The 21886-nt window shown below is 38.1% G+C and overlaps 1 protein-coding gene across 6 annotated transcripts in view; it reads left to right on the plus strand.

Annotated features, from left to right (window-relative positions):
• The window catches only part of LOC120425934 (flotillin-2), a 367849-nt gene that overhangs the window by 249795 nt on the left and 96168 nt on the right, over positions 1–21886 (plus strand). The window lies entirely within an intron of this gene.

The following is a 21886-nucleotide window of genomic DNA, read 5'->3' on the forward strand; positions in this document are numbered from 1 at the left end:
GGCTGCTTAGATATTGATTATAGGGAATTAAAACCAATTCTACCAGCAAAGAACAGGCAGCACCATGAAAGCCATCCATTGCCGGCCGCTCCTATCTCCATCATTCACTGGGGTAGGAATAAGGATTTGGAGCACGGGAAATGTTGATGCTAACTTACTTGGAAAAGGTAGCGAAACCGCAGGCTCTTTTTCCCAACCCTATTGTGGAACTCGATCGAATTGACCGTTTTTTTTTTAAACTTCATCATCCCGGTACGAGAATCAAACTCACGACCTCTAGATTAGAAACCCAGTACGCCGCAAGTCGAAACCCATCCCCTACCGGTCAGGATTCCCAGTGAGCAGATTTACGCTTTGAAGGGATCTGACTTTGCCGAGCCAGACAGGAATTAAACCCATCACCTTCCGCTTACAAGGCGAAACCCGTAACCAGCGTCGCGTGGAGTTGGTAGTTGCCTTCAATGTTTTGGACGCTTTGGAAAAGTCTTTCGATTATCTATCCAACGATAGGTCGGAAGATGGTTCCGGACATAGTTTTCGTTCAGATAATTGAGATCCGGCTTCAAACATGGACATAAATATCACTTAACGGTGCACAGCAACCAAGGAAGTTGTTGTCTTCTTATTCTAAAATTGTTGAACTTATTGACCCAATCCTAAAATAATTTGCTTATAAAAATTGACAAGTTTTGTTGTATCGTAAAACGGGGTGACTTTGATAGGTTTGCGATTTTTCCGTAAAATGAAGAGTACAATTAAAATACGTAAGGAATGATTTAGAAACATACTGACCGTGGCAGAGAAGTGTTCAAAGTACCTCAAGAAGAACTTTTCATAAAATTTTGACAAGTTCAAAAAGTTAGTTAACTATAGTTAAGAAAATGTTGATGAAAGTCATTATTTTAAACTTCTCAAAGTGTCATGATTTTCTCAATGAACATGATTTTTTAATCGGAAAACGGAATGTATTTTCGGATTCTTTGGAAAATTTTCCACTAGGTGAAGGTTAAAAAAGTTTGTTAATAATAAATAATATGTGTTTTTGAAACACAATTAAAAAAAAACTCCAAATTTATAGGCAATTTCAGTTGAACAAATTTCATGTAAAATGTGAAAACTTGTGATTCGTGCTTTGAATTCAGTATAAAATGTAATATAAATCGATAATTTTATAAACAAAACTAGTTTTAACAAATTTTAAGCAAAATTCCGACTTTTTAACAATTTTACCTAAAATTTATTAAAAACGATTTATGGAAATAGTAGCTTAGGGGACGAATACAAAAATATATCGATAGTTCCTGTAGTTTTGAAGGTACTAAAATGTCTGTAACAAAAATATGGGTGCAGAAGCTTTGGTTGATGTGCACCGTTAAGGTGAAGCCGTTGATCATTTTCGAAGAAAATTGATCATCACTCAAAAATTCTCTGTATTTAATTCAACGAATTTCTGCACCAAAATTAATCAGCATGTGCTGGTTGTTGCCTTCTTGAAAAAACTGTCCTAGTTGGCTATCATTGACTAATGACGATTTTCATAACTTTACAAGGATTAGGATAATCGAATTTTGTCAATATATTGATAGCGACTCAAAATTTATATCTTTGAACGAAAAATCATGGCAATGATGGAAGTCTTCATGTTAAGTAGTCATAACTTAAGATAGGGTTGCCAAATTTTCAATTTTTTAGACTCGTTCAAAAGGTTTTTCGATTGCATATCAAACGGTATATAATTTGATGATATTTCATATGATTTCTGGCCACTTATCTAACATCCGGATATATGCGAAAACACATTTGTATACTTTTGAACTACTTATCGAAACTTATTTGTTTTTAAACTCGATCTATGGGACTTTAAACCGAGTCAAATGCGACCAGTTTGACCTAAATCGTTTCAGCTAGTGCTAAGAAAACGGAGTGATAATTTTGGTAACACACACACACACAGACGGACAAACATTTGTTGAGTTTTCGATTCTGAGTCGATAGGTATACGTAAAGGTGGGTCTACGAGCTTTATTTGAAAATTTTATTTTCAGAGCAGGATTATAGCCTTACCTCAGTGAGGAAGGCAAAATAGTTAAATAAATATTTGAAAAATGGAATTTTTGACAAAGTTGGCACCACTGCCCGCTCTCATCCGCTCCGGTCAAATAAAATTTCATGATTTCGTCGCAGCGTGTTCCTCCGAAAATCTTTCATCAATATCGAGGTTGCAAAGTTTACCCTCCATGGGGCTTTCATCACTAAACGACACACACGCACAAGCGCGCGTACGCGGTCTACGTGTCACCGACCGACCGACGAACCTTGAAACAACCTCGTATCTTCGAGGAGAATTTTGAAATTCGGATTTCAAAGTGCGGCTTTAACCCGTTGACGTCTTGCGAGAGTTGGAGCTTCTGTTAGGAACAAGTTTGAAGGTCCTCGTCGCCACCACTGTCCAGCTGTGTTGTTTGCATACTTGTTTTTGTGAATGTTGGGTTGGTGATATTTAACAGATTTTGCTATTCAATGTCAGGAGGACGTCCGCCTTGGTATTGAATTAGCATAGATGTGATACTAGAGTTGGAAAGGTCAACCTTGGTTGATGTTTTGGATGTTCTCGCGTTTTCTGCGAAATGTAGGACATCGATTTGAGATGATCTACGTTTTGCGTGCCAAAATTGCTTTTCATGTTCGGGTTGTCCTCTAGCGTCCACGGAAAGCAGGTCAAACTGTGGGGCCACCATCGCCTAATGACACCCGCTTTCCACGTTCCGCGAGATAGGTACGATGTCGTGCCATTGGTCACGTCGCACGACAGTTCCCACGGAAGCAATTTTGTCACCATGCAAAGCAAATATTACATTCCAGCGATATACCACCACAGAGGACAATAAGCTGGACAAGATGTGTTCCGTGCGTAGCGGTCGAGGAAGAAAGCAAGCACGGTCGGTTCACCTACTCTCTCACAAGTCTCCTTGGAGCAGGAAGGTAGCAGCTAAGACATGACATTCAATTTCGCATCCACTTCCGCGATTTTCTTAGACCGGCACCGCTGCGGAAAGCCGTCACTTATCGGCAGGCCCGCTCAATTAAGGCAATTACATAGCTGGTGGTAATACTGGGTAACCAACCGGCCAGTGCAGTGGCACAGCTGGTGCAATTAAATTTTATGCAAATCACCGAACTCTTTCGACTACTTTGAAGCTATTATGTTGAAAGTTTTTTTTTCGGTTTTCACAAATTTTGCAGTTTTCTTTCACAAACTTTGCAATTTCAGCAAAATTCATTCAAAAAACTATACTACACATTCTGGTCAACTTCATACATGATCACGTTTACGGTGGCGATTACGACATCACCCCCTTTATCGGACCCAGGGGGGCCTCAGCATCTCAAAATCGAACCAAAACCGCGCCGGCAGCAATTGCGCGCGCGCGCACGCCTCTCGGTTTAGGCCTCTCGCGGTCCTATAAACGTCCTCTCACTTTCGGAGATGTCTTTTTACGACGACGCGCAGCAGGGATGGCGGCGCTCTCTTGTCAACGGCCTTCTGTCAATTGGCCGCCGTTTAGCAATGTAGTGCAACAATTTGCGATTAGAAACGGCTCGACGGACGATTCTGGGGTGGGAAATGGGCTGGGTTAACATAATCGGGCAGTTTCGATGGTTAGGTAATATTCAAAAAGAGGCGATCTTAAGCTGATTCAATGTTTCATTTGGTGGTTTACGCTACTTTGTGAGTGTTTTTTTTTTTTTGCTAGAAAATATTAAAAAGCTAAGGCAATTTTGGAAAAAATGCATAGAGAAACAAAATGTCACTTATTCAACGGAAAAACATGTCAAAACATCATCAGAAGATTGATTCTCATGAAAATATTTAATGAAGCCTAATGTTCGAATTTAACTTAACCTAACTTTGTCGATGGATGCAAAGACTTGATCCAGATTTTTTTTTTTTTTTTTTTGCAGGAAAATCATTTCGTCGTGCTCGTGTTATCTTTTGTCGCACGTCGATGTTAGGTCAAATTGAGTTAAGGACGCCGTTTTGTGCAGGCATTGAAGCCTCACTCTTTGATTTTTACATATCTCCTAAATTAGATTACAATCTGATCTGGCTATCTTTACACACTCTGCAACTAGCTGCAAGTGCGACAACTGGCCAAAGAGAATTTAGCCAGAGGTCGTTTTGTCACACGTACATGCCCGACTAAGGTACATATTTTTAGCTATAACTCAGTACTCCGACAACCAACTTCAACCAAACTTCGGGACAACACACATAACGGGCAGCCAAACAAAACGTGTTTGTTATTGTTTACATTTCGTGCTCTATTTTTTTTTTTGTATATTCAAGGTAAAACATTAAAACGCGTTTTTCTCGGAACGTCAAAAAGCGACAAAATAGCACGATCATATCGAGTTTTTACTCAATTTTAACCAATGAGTAGGGGGAGAGGGGGTAATATGCACCCCCTAAGGGAAAACTTTGATTTCTCAACCATTACACAATTACTTTGGAAGAATTTTGTTCGATGTTCTGATACAACTATTATTCTTCGTCATACATGTGAAAAAAGTCTTAAAAAACCTCAAAATTGTTCGAAAATATCAAATTTCTAAAAAAAATCATTTCAAACAACCATGCGGGGCAATATGCACCGCAACATTGGGGCAAAATGCACTACATCAACGGGGCAAAATGCACCACAACATGAGGCAAAATGCACCGGGTAAAAGCAGTTTTCACTAGTCACCACTAGATGACACCGCTGTTTTTACAAAGGAGCTTCACAGCGGTGCATTTTGCCCGGACCACGCTTTTTGCAGAAAATTTAAATAAAAAAGCATTTTTTCTGTTTTTGGACTCATCTATCTACAAAATAATAAAGATTATGGCAAAAACTGTATACCTCATCACTTACAATATCAATAAATGCTATTTATATTGTCCAAAAATCATAATGAATGTTCAAAGAAAATTAGATGAAAACACAACATTTTAAAGTTTTGCAAATAACTTAAGCTGTTTTTATAATGCGTTGCTCAAATTTGTCCAGCATGGTTTAGCAATGTTAAGCTTCCAATTTCTATGATTTTTTCCCCAGAAAATTCTTTCAAATACCGAGAAAAGCAGGGGTTGCATTTTGCCCCGGGGGTGCATATTACCCCCTCTCCCCCTAAATCTTATCTTACCTCAATACACTAGGGTAGGGTAGTCATCAATGAGACACTTTTGGTTTTCAACCTTCAACGATTATTCAAATTTTTTCATCAGCATGTTTTAATGAGCTTTTAGTTGCATTATCTTTCTTTTAATGTGCTCTAATATTGACCAAAATATGAGATCGATCCGACATCTACAGCCAGAGTTATTCAACTGTCTCATTGTAGACGCACTTGGCAGGAACAATGAGACAGCTGGGGAACAATGAGACACTCTACGAAAATCAAAATTTTTCTAGCAATACATCATGTTTTTGTATTGTTCAATTGCAGGTGACTTGCCTTGAACATTTTAGAGCAATTTTGCCAACATGAAACTTTTAATAACAAAAGTTATACTAAAAAGTATTTAAATTTTGTAAAATCCATATATTAATACCAAATAACTTTGTATTTTTGGTTAAATGAAGTTTAAACTCTATAAATATGCCAAAAATCACTTTTAATTCATGTTTTGAAAGATTTCCATCGATTTTGAAAAGTTTATTGAAGAAAAAACAAAGTGTCTCATTGTTACCCATGGGCTGAAATGAGTGGGGAACAATGAGACAGCCCTGGATTCTGGCTATATTCTAAATTTTGGCCAAATCTAATGAAAGGACATTGTAGCCCAACTTAATCCCTATGGAACGTCGAAAGAAATTTGAAGAAATATTATTTTTTGTGTAAACGGCAGCCTACGAGCGAAAAAGTTTTTTTTGTCCATAATTTACTTTTACACCCCAGAATCAAACATTTATGATTTACTTTTCAAGGGAGCGTCCATAACCAAAGCCACTAATATGGCAGACGTGTATCCAGTAGACACACCTTTCCCTCAAATATGAGCCTGATTGGTTGAAACTACGACTTGTGAGAGCCATTTTATCATTGTTCCCCGTGTCTCATTGATGACTACTCTACCCTAAATATTAAGCAAAAATGCTAAAAACTTCTCAGTGAGTTGTTAAATCAGTGTGTTGAATGAGTGGTCGAATGTTCGAATGAATGAGTGAGTGATTGAGTTAGTGAGTAATTAAGTGAGCGAGTAAGTGAGTGAGGTGGTGAGTGGATCAGTGAGTGAGTGAATGAGTCAATGAGTTTATAAGTGAATGAGTTAATGAGTAAGGGTGTCAGACCGGCCCGTGGCTTAATGGCTACGGCTCCCGCCTCATAAGCGGAAGTTTCCGGGTTCGATTCCCGACCGGTCTCCTTGAAATTATTCGACTATAACTGAACTTTGAATATGAACAAAAAACGCATGGAATCAGGTGGGATTCGAACTCACACCTTTGGATTGGTAGTCAGATGCTCTAGCCACTCGGCCACCGAGGGGTTGACACCCCTTGAGTGAATTAACCCGTAGTGGTGAAATAATGTCACAAGGTCATTTACAACAATTCCTTTCCCAACGATTCCCCTACACACACTACACACCATATTCTATAAATAACTCGAAGTGGTTGGTACGGTATGTCCTCACTTCTTCTTCTTCCCCTGATGATTCCATGAAATGTGGGTTCCGTTCATAGAATCTGTCTCTTGCGGTTAATGCAACGCAGTAGGCCGGGCCGCTTTAGTGAGTGTAATACATTTCGGGGGTCCTCGAAAGTACTGCAATCATTAATAATGACAAGAAAGAACTTGAGGCGTAATCTAACCATAAGTTCTTCCCGGATGCTTTCTTCGGACTGGCTGCGCTTGTGTTCGATTAGATTAGATTAGGTTAGAATGAGTTAATGAATAAGGGAGTCAGTGAATGAGTGAGTGAGTGAGTGAATAAGTAAAACCATTTGAATTATTGTGTTTGAAAAGAAAAAAACTATAATTGGTTAAAGTTTGTTTGTAAGATAATTGCTTTCTAATCTTTATTTTTTATTTTAAAAATAGCCATGATAAGCAATTCTAGAGTTTTTAAAAAAGGTAAGCTATTGTCTTTTATATATTTATAGGACCATTTTAAAAAAAAATCTCTAGAATTGTACTCGCAAAACATCTGATTCAAAAATGGTGTATGAGGTCGTAAAATAGATTTAAAATATTAATGTTCAGCAAAACTTCTACACTAAATGAGTCCATGAAAAATAAAATGTTTGGGTTTGTACACCCAAAGGAAAAATATATCTCAAAATCTGCAAAAATGGATTTGCTGCAGAAAATGTCACATTTTATGACATTTTTTGCAGCAAGCCCGTAGATCATTTTTGCCCGCGTGTAAACATTTCAGCGATCTGCAGTTCTCACCAACACATATAAGGCTGGCCCGTCCGCTAGCAACACTCCAAAGAGAAGAATATGTTGGTGCTCCTTCATTCACAGTTCATCAAGCGTCCATGGCGCGGTGGTAGCGTATCGGATTAATAACCAAGAAGTTGGTGGTTCAATCCTCGTTCTAGTAGGGGTTTTTTGTGAAATACAACCAAAAAGCCGTCGGTAATGTCGATAATTGTCGGTAACGGGCAAAAATTTCATACCCCTATATCGCAAAAAATGCATGAGGACAGTTTTCATGCAAATTCTGATATACTTTCATGCCGCCATGCATCAAAATCATGCGATCGCCGATTGGGTGTAACATTGTAAACTATTTTATAAATTGTATGCACAACCAAAATTGCTTTCATCGCAGTGCAGGTTTGAATCTGAGAAGAGCCTGCAAATGTAAATGGCGACCTTATGTTGAGCAATTACGGAACGTACAGAGTTTTTTTAATGCGAAAGAAATTCCTTTAAAATGTTCGCCATTTGCAAGACCTGCATATGCGATTACTATCGCATATTATTCAATTTGATCCAATTAACATTGTGGCAACTTTCCTCAACCGATTGGAATCGGAACACCAGATGTGGAAACGGATTTTAATTTGATTTGAATATATTAATTTTTCTCAATTATTGCTGCTATCCAATTTCGAAAAGGTTAAAATCTGTCGGTCCTATCAGCCGATTACCTGTTCGTTTTTTTTTCTTCGCTCTCCCATCCAACTTGGCTCAGTACATTCATATACCAAACACATACTTCAGCAAGTGGCTGCTGGCTGACTAACTGCCGAGTGAAAGTGATTCGTGCGGTTGTTTGGATGAATTTACTCTTTATCAATACGGCAGCAGAAGGCCCCACAAAAAAACGGACTTGCTTGTGGTGGCAGTGAGCAAATCGTCAGCTGTGTGCTATTTTGTGACAACGACCATTTAGTACTTTTCGAGAAAATCGATTTTTAAAGTTTGATGATAAATATTTTCAAAACTATGAATGGTAGAGACAAACTTTTTGAAGCAATTGGTTCGTATAATATCGCTTAACAAACGCTCCAAGTTTCAACTAATTTGGTTACACCAGTTAAAAGATACAGTAAATTATGTAATCAAAAATCTGAAAAGCACGTGTCACAAGTGTGTTTCGAAAGTAAAATTGTACTACGTGTCAAAAGTGTGCACAGAATTTCCATACAAACTAAAATAGACTAAAATCAATAGTTTAACCGACTTAATCAGTATATTTTCAAAAACAAAAGATTGCATTGCCTTCAGAAAATGTGTATCAACATAAATTTGTGGAAAACAAGAAAAATTTTCCACATTTTCCAACAACATGTATGACGTGTCACAAGTGTGCACGATCATTTTGATGAGAAATTGGTCTATGTCACAAGTGTGTATTGCGATATCCGGGAAACGGAAGCGAGTTTCCAAAATCGGGTTAAAGCATCTTGTAGTGTTTGTTAATTATAGCAAAACGTCATCATTAACTCATTTTCGACCAAAATGGTCTATGTCACAAGATAGCACACAGCTGACGAAATATGAACGTGCCAGCGCAGGTCTGACTGATGGCCGGTGCTCGCAACGGGCCACATACCCCGATGGATTGTCCACCCGATGGAGTGTACACCCACAGCAGGGCTTCGCCATCCTAGTGGAAAAAGAAAAAGAAAGTGGTAGTGAAAAGGTACCTCACAAGGATGAATGAATCAAGAGATGACCAAGAGCGTTAAAAAGTTCATCCATCATAACATATGTCGGTGACGCCATTCGATCCCGAAACCTCCGACTAATTGAATCTGTGCCTTTGTCGTATCGGCTTCAACTGCTCGTAATAAGTTGAGATAAGCTGTATCAGTATAAATTCAAATTTGAAACAGACTACATTTCCATAGTTCCTTAACCAGCCTGAGGGCATTGGGTTAGAAACACAAACATTCATCAATGAGCACCAATCACTTACTTTAAGAGTATTTCATTAACAATTTTCTCTTCTGGGTGTACAAAGGCAGTCTTACCATGAAGGACGGCGATAGTGCAGACTCGCCGTACTAGTGAACGTTTGCTTCGGCATCTCTAGCACGGCACAACTCCGTCACAACAACCGGTCTGTGCACATCTCAGTTTTTGGCTGATAATCTGGTTTGGGGGCTCGCATACTTGAGCCGATACAAAGTGACGCCAACTATCCGGCAAGTACATCTCGCAGAAAGTTGTCTTATTAAAACATGAACGTACCACCAAATCTGATAAGCGCTGCATACACAACCCCCTATCAGCACGAACAAAGCGAAACCCACCAAAAATAAAGTTTCGATTGGCCCAGTTTTGGCTGCTGAAGGAAGCTTCGGCGCGGCACAGAGAAAAGTTATGTAAAAAAGCATGAAATTACATGGCAAAAATAAACGCACCGAACCCACCAGGTCAGCTGGCAAACGAGCCGCGAAAAAAAACGGGCCCCGAATCTTCAAACTTCACGGGGCATAATGTTCGCTACATGTAGGTACGCGAAATTTCGAATTCGGGCAGCATTGAGAGTGAAAGCAAAGAGCTTCAGAGTGCAGAAAAATTGGAAAAGATGTAGGTTTTATTGTTTTATTCACGCGTTTTTTTAGGCATACTCTGCTAAGTTCCCGCGCGGCTGCAATTTTTTTGTTAAAAAGGCGGTAGTTTCGAGCGTTAAGAAATGAAAGTTGATGCAACGACGTTCATCCGTTTTTTTTTCGTTATGTCAAGCGGAGTTGTCAGCTGTCAAAGGAGCGCAGAGAGACAAACGAAACATGTTGACCTTGCATTTTTAGTGACAGCCGCCGCCTTGCGTGGGGTTTGGCGGTTTCCCGCGAGCGCACTCGCGGGCATTTATGGCTAGTTTTCGAAAGAAATTGTATTTTACGGTTGGTAACGCACGCCACCTGATTTTGTCGACATGTCATAACGCACGCGGCTTGAGAGGATACGAAATGATGGACTAATATAGTTTTGTGAGTTATGGCTTCCTTGAACTCAGCCAAAATCAACACAATAATTTGAAATGGTATTTTATTAATTGCTGTCATCGATTTGTAGATCGTCTATCTAGCTTCAAGGTGCACATTAGGATGTAACAAAAATGACATTTTGGCGGGCATTCAACGGTTTGTTCCGGTGGGCATACTGAGCCCAAATCCCAAATTTGAGCTTGATTGGACGTAACAGGAGCTGGCGCTCCGCCCTTCAATTTTAAATGGGATTTAACCCGTAAAAATAATTTTTTTCAAAAATGCTATTTTTGAGGCACTTTGGCCACCAAAAATCGGCCCGGCAAATCAAATGGCGCCTCGGGCGTCGCGAGGTGCGACGCATATCTTTTTTGCCGGGGCCGATTTTTCGAAAAAATGCCAAACTTTGAAGGTCTGTACAGAGTTCCAGGGTGCTCCAAACTTCAATGTTATATACACCAAAAGATGCGCAAGGATCTGGCCTATACGCCAATGATGTTGAAAATAAACGCTTCATCGGCCAAAATGCCTCAAAAAGTGACATTTTTGAAAAAAAATCTTTTTTTACTGGTTAAATCCCATTTAAAATTCAAATGCAAAGCGCCAGCTCCTGTTACGTCCAATCAAGCTCATATTTTGGATTTGGGCTCAGTATGCCCACCGAAACAAACCCTTGAATGCCCGCCAAAAAGTCATTTTTGTTACATCCTAGAGCACAAATTGAATTTTAATCGCATAGTTGACAAGCAGACTTATAATTAGTTATGGGTAACCTTCTTGCTCGAGGATGTATGCGTTTTTTTCATTAATGAGATTATTTCAAATCAATAAATTATACCAGAACAAGGCGTCTAATAATCTATTATTTATTATCAGTTATTATTTATTTTTTTCAAGTTTAGGAACTCTTTGGAAACCACTCCAACGAGTCTAGCCTCTCGATTGCCTATCCAACTTTTAGATTCGCTTCAAATGTCTTTCAATTACCTATCCAACGAAAGATCGGGTGTTTGATCCTGATAAAGTTATCATTCAATTAAGTGAGATCTGGCTTCAAAAAAGTTCATAAACTTTACTTAAGTGATCATAACATGAGTCAGGGTAGCCAAATCTTCGATTTTTTGGGTTCGTATGAAAGGTCTTTCAATTACCTAATCCAATAGTGTACAACATCACTGGCTGTATCAGAGGCCTGGAGGGGTCGTGCCGGGGGTCATTCACAAATACCGCAATCAAAAAAATAAATCTCATAGGAGTGCCTCCCCTTCTGTCGGAACCTGGACACACTACTGTACAACATGATGGTATTTGAGACGATTTCTGGCTACTTATCTCACACCCGGACACTTATTTGTTCAACAGTTTGATTTGATTTGATTTGATGTTATAACCAACAGGGCCACAAGGATGACCTATGTAGCGGTTGCCTAGAATTACAGTGGCTCAGACTGTTCAACAGTTTACTTAAAAAAAAGTAATTGACTCATTAGAAAATTATCTAATTGTTTTTATTTTCTAAATTTAACACATTTTCTTCAAACATTAAGCAATTCTCAACGCGCATTTTTTTAAATTGATGAACTTCTTTTTTCTAAAAAAAATCAAAAGAGTTTGCATGACACACAGAGGGGATCATTCATTCAAGCTATAGCGTGACATACACACATCAACTGTTTTATTTATTTAGAAGATAGAATATTAAGTTAAGTGTATTATGGTTCTATCCCATTCCCCAGAATCCCATTCCCCAGAATTCCATTCCCCAGAATGCCATTCCCCAGAAATCCATTCCCCAGAATGGTTCATTCCCCAGAATCCCATTCCCCAGAATGGTCCATTCCCCAGAAACTCATTCCCCAGAATGACCCATTCCCCAGAAAAGTTTTATTTTTATTATGAATGTTCTTTATTTCAAAAAAATGATCAGTTTTAAAGTGTGAAGTATTTAGATTTCGCCTTTACTGTGATAACTGCTGACAAAAGTTAAATGTTCCCTTCTTTAAAGAAAGGAAAACGCTCTTAACTTGTGATGATTGCTGACGAAAGATGAATTTTCCCTTTAAAGTTGAATTTTCCCTTCTTTAAAGAAGGGAAAACTCTCTTGCCTGTCAGTATTGCTGACAAGAGTTTAATTTTCCCTTTGAAGTTGAATTTTCCCTTCTTTAAAGAAGGGAAAACTCTCGTGACTGTCATAACTGCGGACAAAAGTTGAAATTTCCCTTTAAAGTTGAATTTCCCTTCTTTAAAGAAGAGATAACTCTCTTGACTGTCTGCCGAAAGTTTAATTTTCCCTTCTTTAAAGAAGGGAAAACACTGTTGGCTTGTGATAACTCCAGCATGCTGACAATTTTCCTTTAGCAGTTTTCCCTAGTAAAGAGAGTTTTCCCTTCTTAAAGAATAAAAAAAATAGTGTCAGCAGTTATCACAAGTCGAGAAGGCTTTATTAAACCGATTCTAATATTGAATTAATGTTTAATATCATTATGCCAATTGACCATTATGCGCCATTATGCCAAATTATGGTATGCCAAACGGCGCTATACTAAATGGCATTGTATCAAATGGGAAACATAACATGTTTTTCAAGGTCATAAATATTTCTGGGGAATGGGTCATTCTGGGGAATGGATCATTCTGGGGAATGGACCATTCTGGGGAGTGGGATTCTGGGGAATGGAATTCTGGGGAATGGGTCATTCTGGAGAATGGCATTCTGGGGAATGGGATTCTGGGGAATGGGATAGAACCGTGTATTATATTTTATCAAGAAAAAATCTCTTCCAGAATTCTAATTGATGTTTTTTATACTTTCAGGTAAGCTGAATTGGAAATTACAACAGGTTTGCAAATTATTTCCTCAAATTAAAATTTGAAACGCCTGTGCTATCGCATTTGTTGGATAACATACCCAAAATGCTAAGTCAAGAGAATCGTTCCTTCGAAATTTATTGAAGGCTCAGTACCATATAATAATGCTACCAACTCACACCAATCAAAACAAATGTGTTCGTTGCCGATAAGGTTTTTTTTTCGTTCTCGAATAGTATTTGATAGAAACGGTCCGAATTTTGTTGAGACAAGCAAGTCGTATTAGTCCTTTCTATGTATGATCGGAAGGCACGCCGACGAATATATTTTAGGGCTTATGATATCGATTCGTTTTAACGGGAGAAGCCCTTCATACATTATCGTTGATCGGAAGGTACGCCGACGAAGACTTTCTGGAGAATCGCGGTCGAATTGATAATATATTTAAATCTTTAGAAAGCTATCTTTCCGCAGCCGGCTGCCTAAGATTTTTCATTTTCAACCGATAAGCAAATTGCTTATGGTCACATCACTACCACTCGTGAATCCTGACCTCATACCCGTCTACTAACCCCCTCAAAACCCTTGTGATACTTTGTCGGAGATGCATCCGATTGGGCGGTCTCTTTCACTCAAGTATCGGACTAACATTCCCATCCACTTCCCAACAACTCTACCTCTGGTCGTAACCGGCGCCGGTATTGATCAGCATTAAAGGGGGCTTTAAGAAGTAGCGAAGCCAGGAAAGATAGCACCCACCCATTTTCCACGGCTAGTGAATATGACTTCTGTAACGCAGTTAAAAGTTTAATTTTTATATTTATAATTTTTATTATATCTTTAAAATCGAAAATAGTGATTCTCTAAAAGAATTAAAGTTGAGGCATTAAAAGCTGCACAAAATGGCTTCATTAACACTCTTTAGCTCAAAATTCACGTGCGATACCACATCACGCTCCCAACCATATCGTCAGCTGTGTGCTATCTTGTGACAACGACCATTTAGTACTATTCGAGAAAATCGATTTTTTAAGTTTGATGATAAATATTTTCAAAACTATGAATGGTAGAGCCAAACCTTTTGAAGCAATCGGTTCGTATACTATCGCTTAACAAACGCTCCAAGTTTCAACTGATTTGGTTACACCAGTTAAAAGATACAGTAAATTATGTAATCAAAAATCTGATAAGCACGTGTCACAAGTGTGTTTCGAAAGTAAATTTGTACTACGTGTCACAAGTGTGCACAGAATTACCGTACAAACTAAAATAGACTTAAATCAATAGTTTAACCGACTAAATCAGTATATTTTCAAAAACAAAAGATTGCATTGCTTTTAGAAAGTGTGTATCAACATAAATTTTTGAAAAACAAGAAAAATTTTCCACATTTTCCAACAACATGTATGACGTGTCACAAGTGTGCACGATCATTTTGATGATAAATTGGTCTATGTCATAAGTGTGTATTGCGATGCGAGTTTCCAAAATCGGGTTAAAGCATCTTGTAGTGTTTGTTAAGTACAGCAAAACGTCATCATTAACTCATTTTCGACCAAAATGGTCTATGTCACAAGATAGCACACAGCTGACGATATGATAATTATGCCGTGATTTACGATAGTTCGTGTTCTTGCGAACATCGAAGTCTTTTGTATTTTATTTTATCCTAAAAATGTCAAATTGCTTCCAAATGCGAACAGCGTTTCGTAACACTCTCATTCAGTCATAACCATCCTCGGCCGCTGGGAGCTGCTCCTCTTATGACACTTTTATTTGTTCAAGCAAAATGCTCGAATTTACCAAACCAAATAAATAAAAACTTCAAACCAGAAACGCTCGACAGGACATCGTTGGACCTTCGATCGCTTGCGCAACTCTCGCAATCTCAACACTAAACAGGCGATTCCGTTTGATTTGATAGACGATAGAGCCGTTCGATCACGCCGATTGCAAGCCATGATGAGAGCAGTAAACTTTCGCTGCTGCTGCCACAGGGGTTTATCGGTATCGGATGGGTTAGGATGGTGCCTGTTGTACCAGGAAAGGAAGATAGAAAAAAAAAACTTAACAAACAAGTGGCCAAAAAAATAGAAGCCCCTGCAATTGCTTTATATTGATTGATGATGAATTCAATGGAAGGCTGATTACGGACGATTACAGATTTATTTTTTTTTGGGCGGAAAAGATTTCTCCTGGCGCGTACGCGTAACTATCCGCCGTTGAAGATGGATGCGGATGGGCCTTTTTGCGGTCATGCGTAACGCTGAGCAACACGCCACGACGAGCGCTGCAAACTTTGAACCCATCAATTAACTGTTGTTGAGCGGTTTTTTTCTTCCATCCACATTGCAGATTACTACGATGCTGTGATGCTCCACTTGACCTGGCTTCTTTGGTCTGACATGTCGACCAATATTTTTGAGACGAGCGTAGTCGAAAAGAATATGAGATTCTCAAAATTTGATTTGATCTTTCACATTTTTTCAAAAGATTTTTCTCAGTAGTTTTAGATGACTCTCACCGTACTTTCCATGTGATTTCCAGCTTTCCTCAAAATTGAAGAAGAGAATTGCCATTCGAATCACTCTGTTTTACGAACGTTAGAGAAATGGCCGGGTTGTGTATGCAAAAACAAACAACAACATTTCCAACAAAAACCGGCAGTGAAAGATCTCTGCAAACTTTTCACTTTCGTTTGGGATGCTGCGTAAGCAAATTAAGCGCAAATGTTTTCGAATTGCTAATGTAACGTGGAACAGGTTTTAAACGAATTTGTCTGTCTAATGCATGAATGCGGCGTGTGGAATTGCGCAGGTGTTTTGAAAGTTTCGTTTTTTTTTTAATTTTTAAAAGACAGTAAACATTTCTATTAAAAAAAAGTAGCAATTTGTTTGCTGTTTTTGATCCTTCTTCTTTTGATAAGTCCTAGGAGAAAGGTGTAAACATGTCGTGGTAGTTTTTGACAAGGGGGGATCCCCAAAAAACGTTTATCAACTCTGAATTATTAACTGAAAAATTTCGAAAGGTACCGTAACCCGGGGGTTATTGATAGCCGAGGTGGCAACAACTCAATGTTGAAGATTTTTTGCAAAATTAATTTGCAAATTGAATTGGACCATTACTTTGGCTTGGAATCAATGCAAGAAGAGCAATTCTATACGAAATCGGTATTTTTTTAGAATTTTAATTTTTGTTTTTTTTAATCCGGCTGTAATTTTTGTGGTGCTTTCGGTATGCCCAAAGAAGCCCTTTTGCATCATTAGTTTGTCCAAATAATTTTCCATACAAATTTGGCAGCTGTCCATACAAGTTCACAGTTGCAGGTATGGATATGGACTACACTGACAAAATGATACACGGTAAAAAAAAATTGGTGATTTTTTATTTAACTTTTTGTCACTAAAACTTGATTTCCAAAAAAAACACTTTTTTGTTTTTTTATTATTTTTTTTACATGTTTTAGGCCGTTGCAAATATTTTTCAAAGTTTATGTGGCCCCCCTTCAAAATTGGTCTGAAAAATCAGGGGGCGAAAAAAATATTTTTCCAAAAAACTTCAAAATTTCCATGCATATAGAAGTCTAATCAACTGAAAACAATCTAAAATGCATTTTTCTGCATTAATAATCATATTTAGCATGTTTGGGCTTGTTTAAAAATGTTTTGAATTTTATGAAATTCCAATGTACAGCACCGCAAAAAAAATATTTTTCGCAAAAAAATTTCGTCAATACTTAGATATTTTGGAAATTAATGATGACAAAACAACAGGATATCAAATGCCAACTTTTTTTGCCAAAATCCTTGACCGAGTTATGAATTTTTTTAATCAATACTGTTAAAAAAAGGAAATATTGGTCGCAAAAATTTTTCAACTTAATTTTTCGATGTAAAATCAAATTTTCATTCAAAAAATACTTTAGTGAAATTTTGATAAAGTGCAACGTTTTCAAGTTAAAGCCATTTTTAAGTAACTTTTTGAAAATAGTCGCAGTTTTTCATTTTTTTTTAAAATTAGTGCACATTTTTGCCCACTTTTGAAAAGCAATATTTTAGAAAAGCTGAGAAAATTCTCTATATTTTGCTTTTTTGAACTTTGTTGAAACCCTTAGTCGCTGAGATATTGCCATGCAAAGGTTTTAAAACAGGAAAATTGATGTTTTTTAAGTCTCACCAAAACAACCCACCATTTTCTAATTTCGATATCTCAGCAACTAATGGTCCGATTTACAATGTTAAAATATGAAACATTCGTGAAATTTTCCGATCTTTTCGAAAACAATATTTTCAAAATTTTAAAATCAAGACTTACATTTTAAATGGGCAAAAAATTCAATATTACGCCCTCTTAAAATATTTGTCTTGGTTAAAAAAAATTAAAACATTTTTTTCGGAAAGATCGGAAAATTTCACGAATGTTTCATATTTTAACATTGTAAATCGGACCATTAATTGCTGAGATATAGACATTAGAAAATGATGGGTTTTTTTTGTGGGACTTAGAAAACATCAATTATCCTGTTTTTAAACACTTGCATCTCAGCAACTAAGGGTCGTATCAACAAAGTTCAAAAAAGCAAAATATAGAGAATTTTCTCAGCTTTTCAAAAATATTCTTTCAAAAGTGGGCAAACATGTGCACTAATTTATAAAAAATGAAAAACTGCGACTATTTTTAAAAGAGTTGCATAGAAATTGCTATAACTTGAAAACGATGCACTTTATCAAAATTTCACTGAAGTACTTTTTGAATGAAAATTTGATTTTACATCGAAAAATGAACTTGAAAAATTTTTGCGGCCAATATTTTGATTTGTGGAAAAAATCTGTATTGATTAAAAAAATTCATAACTCGGTCAAAGATTTTTTGCACAACCTGCAAATTTCTGAAAAGTTGGCATTTAATGTCCCCTAAAACATATCAAAAAATAAAAAAAAATAAAATTGTGTTTTTTTGCAAATCAAGTTTTAGTGAAAAAAAGTTAAATAAATAACCAAAATTTTGTTTACCATGAATCTTTTTTTTTTCAGTGTAGTCCTCATCCATACCTACAACTTTGCCCATGACACCAAATCGATCAAAAAATTCTTTCAAAACATACAGATTTTTGAATTTTCATACATCATTTTTGTACAGCTGCCAAATTTGTATGGAAAATTATATGGACAAACTAATGATGCAAAATGGCTTCTTTGGGCATACCGAGGGCACCAAAAAAATTTCAGTCGGATTAAAAAATACAAAAAAAATCGAATGACCCAAATCTGAGAGAACTGCTTAGAATCAGTTGTCGATTAAATTTTATAAGATTTAATAGTTTGCTATAATTACGAAATGTCACAAAGCAGAGTTAGAGAATGACTTATGACAGACAAGTAACAGAGTATGAGAATTCTTTATGACAATTTCTTACTTAGAAGATGTAACATTAGTTTTCAAAATGTATAGCTATAAATCTTGTGATAGTTTTCAAAAGGTTATTTATTCCGTTTTTTTCATGTACGTAAGGGTGACAATCAGCAAAAATGGACATTAGAGATACCCGCTGGCTCGATTTCTTCGGTAAAAATAAGAATCTGTGCCAATTTGAGCAACATTGGTAAAGGTTTTTATGGGTCGCTGTTGATGATTGAAGTTTGTATGAGAAAAATCGCAAAAATGTATGGGGGAAATATCGCTCCAGGATTTTGGCAGCAGGTGGCGCAGGTCCCGCTCAAAATGGTCTAAATGTAAGATACTTATGACCGAGCCACGTAGCTCAGTGGTAACGCTTCCGCCTCGTAAGCGGTAGATCCCGGCTCGGACCAACACAACTGGGGTGTTCTTTTCCTATTTATACTTACTAAGATATTGTAGAAGGTTCAATTCCAACTTTGTTCAAATTTGTCGAATGGTGCAAAACGCTCGAAATTGTTACCAATGGATAAGATTTCTAGATGCTCGACAAATATATTTCCAAATTTGCTGTACCACTTTTGAAGCGCATCGAATTCTTTCACGCCAAAAATCAAGTGTGCACATCGAAAGGTTCCAAAAAAAGAAAAAAGGTTTCTCTCGCGCACGATAATTTGTGCAACGTTTTATCCTCGGTCGATCAAGTGGATGCTGATGCTGAAGTAATGGCTTTAGCCTGGTTTATTGTGGCCAAATCTGTAATCGTTCAACCTGGCCTGGGTACCTACTGAGCGCAATTCATCGCCGTCGCGAGCATGAAATGTAGCAAACTAAGTAATTTGTACTCTGCGATGCGCCAAAAAGCGCGAATGAATTGCGCCTCGTGAGCTCGAATCTTTTTAATTGTACGTCATTAAGTTATGTTGCCATTTAGGCCTGCGGGAAGCAGGCTACAAATTGGGGCTAAAATGTGTGGTTTGCCTTTTTTTGGGTGTTGGATTGTTTCCGTACATTACAAATGGTACGAAGTTAATTGATAATTTATGATCATTAAGAAGATTTAAGGGATTTCTGAATATGAAACTCTGAATTTTTGAAGATTTTAAGAACACTGCATCGTCGAATTTGGGTGAAATCAGCCAAATCTCTGCGAAAGCAAATGTATCGCAACGGCAACCAAATCGATTACGTGCTGCAATTCGTCGATGTTTAGTTTTTTCGTGGATCTTGCCACCCGAATCGCAATTTTCGCGCGCGCTTCATCGAGGGCACATTTAATTATGATATTTGTTCTGCGTGTTTATGGGGCAATTTAGTTTAGGCGGCCAATAGTGCACACTAGTTTGTACGCAGGTTGAAAGGTGGGTTGAATGGGGGGAATATGAAGCAGCTTTGAACAATGGCTTCACCTTTTAGTAGCAATTTGTGGTGTTAATAGGTTGCTTTCTTATACTTTGTTGTCGAGTTTGATGTGGGAATCTCTCGTACTAGGTGAAGTATTCGCGTTGATGCTTCACAAGTTCAGTGTCGAGGTCTTGACAGCCACTTGGATTGTGTGTAAAAAAGCTATTTCCCGCTCCATTTGATGTTAATTGAATCATAACTTGCTCACACGAAGAAATGGAGTCAAGACCAAGAGTTTTCCATTTGTTAGACTTGAATGGGTTTATCGTTTAGCGTTCAGCGACGTGCCTTTCTCATGCACAAATCTGCAAACCTGCAACCAACCATCTTAACCTTTCAAGCTTCCGTGCACTTCTGTCAAGTGCATTCAATAAACTTTAAAGATCATAATTATGCAACGTGTATTAGCTTTCAACGCGTGAGCAAAGTGTTTTGCAGACCGAGTGCTGTCGATGAGATGGTACGTTAGCTGGCATGGGTTAGGAACAGGAAAAAAGTGTTGCTCAACCGTCGAGTAGATTGGATTACACATGCTCAGAAGAAGTGCATTACAAGCCCCACCACTCGACGAAGAGTGTCGTTGATTGCTTTGGACAGATTGCAAGCTATCCGTCATCAAAAGGTGGCTTAAGTAAAGTTTCAATTTCCTAACGATTTACATCGCAATTGACCTTGAGTTGTTGACTACCTCAAGCTTCGTTGATATTGTTTGAGCCTCTAATCGTATGAGAACAATTATGTTACAAGTAATGCCACGAACGCGGTCAGTTGGTTGCTGAACTGTCGAAATGCAACGAATTGCAAACCACTCGAACAAAAACAAAGCCAGTAGAAGCAAATGGCGGCATGTACCTATACGAGGCGCGATGTCGGCGAAACGGCCGAAAACTCCAACGCAATCAAACAGCAGCAGCGGCGGCTTCGGTCACGTTGATGCTCCTGTTCAACGATCCGAAGAGGCAAGATGAAACTGTTTTGTTAGCGCCTGCCTGCCTTTATCGCGCGGATTGTTTGCACACACAGACACCTAAAGTCTACAAACACACATTCACGTCGTATGTGAGTTTTTGGGGTACCCGACATAATGCAACTGTTGGTCTTTTTGACGCATTACGTCACAGATGTGTTAATGGACACATCTCCATTTCTCTTGATACTTGGGACTTGAACGAAAACATTGTCCAGAGTGAGTGATGTTTTGCAATTTGGCCAAGCGAGATGAGCGGCCCAGATTGCCATAATGCCGCTCTTTTGCGCGGTTCTCCGTCGTTTTTAATCAAAAATAACAGATAAGCACCTACGAAGTGCAACTTGCAGATTTCGGTCATCGCACTCAGCGCAGCTCGAAAAGTAGGTTCGCATAGCAAATAAATCCACCGCTCAACTCAACCCACTTTAATGTACCATTCGATTGAAATTTTTCGCACAATAAAAAACCAAACTACAGATGCTTAACATCGAGCAACACTGTCGTCGTGTGACATAACTGTACGCCACTGTACAGAAACATTGAACTTGGGCAAAGAAAGACAGCAGGCAAGCGAAACCCACCCACGGGGTTGAATTAAGGAAATGCAATCTCACCTGCAAGCGGGTGGTGCATGGCCTTTGGTTGTGCAACGCAGGATTGCGTTTTTTGGTTAACGATTCGAACCGTTTTCATGCGTTCCCCTGTGTGCACATGCCGCTTCCTTTTTTTACGTTTATTGGCGTCTTTTTTTATTGCTTTGATTGCCAATTTCACACGCTGAGTTTGTATTGTTTTGAAGTTTAAGAAAAACTGTTACAATTTAAATTCAAACTACGAGGCATCTTTGATCTGAAGCCTGGCTATCCAGGTA

This window comes from Culex pipiens, chromosome 3 (assembly GCF_016801865.2).
Source record: "Culex pipiens pallens isolate TS chromosome 3, TS_CPP_V2, whole genome shotgun sequence".
Classification (NCBI taxonomy): Eukaryota; Metazoa; Arthropoda; class Insecta; order Diptera; family Culicidae; genus Culex; species Culex pipiens.